Source organism: Myotis brandtii, unplaced genomic scaffold, assembly GCF_000412655.1.
Source record: "Myotis brandtii unplaced genomic scaffold, ASM41265v1 scaffold561, whole genome shotgun sequence".
Classification (NCBI taxonomy): domain Eukaryota; kingdom Metazoa; phylum Chordata; class Mammalia; order Chiroptera; family Vespertilionidae; genus Myotis; species Myotis brandtii.
The window spans coordinates 195,488-195,716 of NW_005370085.1; positions in this window are offsets into that span (position 1 = coordinate 195,488).

The following is a 229-nucleotide window of genomic DNA, read 5'->3' on the forward strand; positions in this document are numbered from 1 at the left end:
AGCCAGAGCCGGCTGGGCCAGTGCGGGGCGGGCCCACAGAGCATCCACTTGGGGAACCCTCGCCCAGAGTCAGGAAGGGACTGATGACCCCGAAACCTGGGAACCTCTCCACGGAGCAGCCATCCGCGGGCAGCAACCACAGCTCCTGCGTAGAGTCCTAATTCCGTTTTATTTTAATTTTATTTTTTTAAAATATATTGTATTGATTTTTTACAGAGAGGAAGGGGGA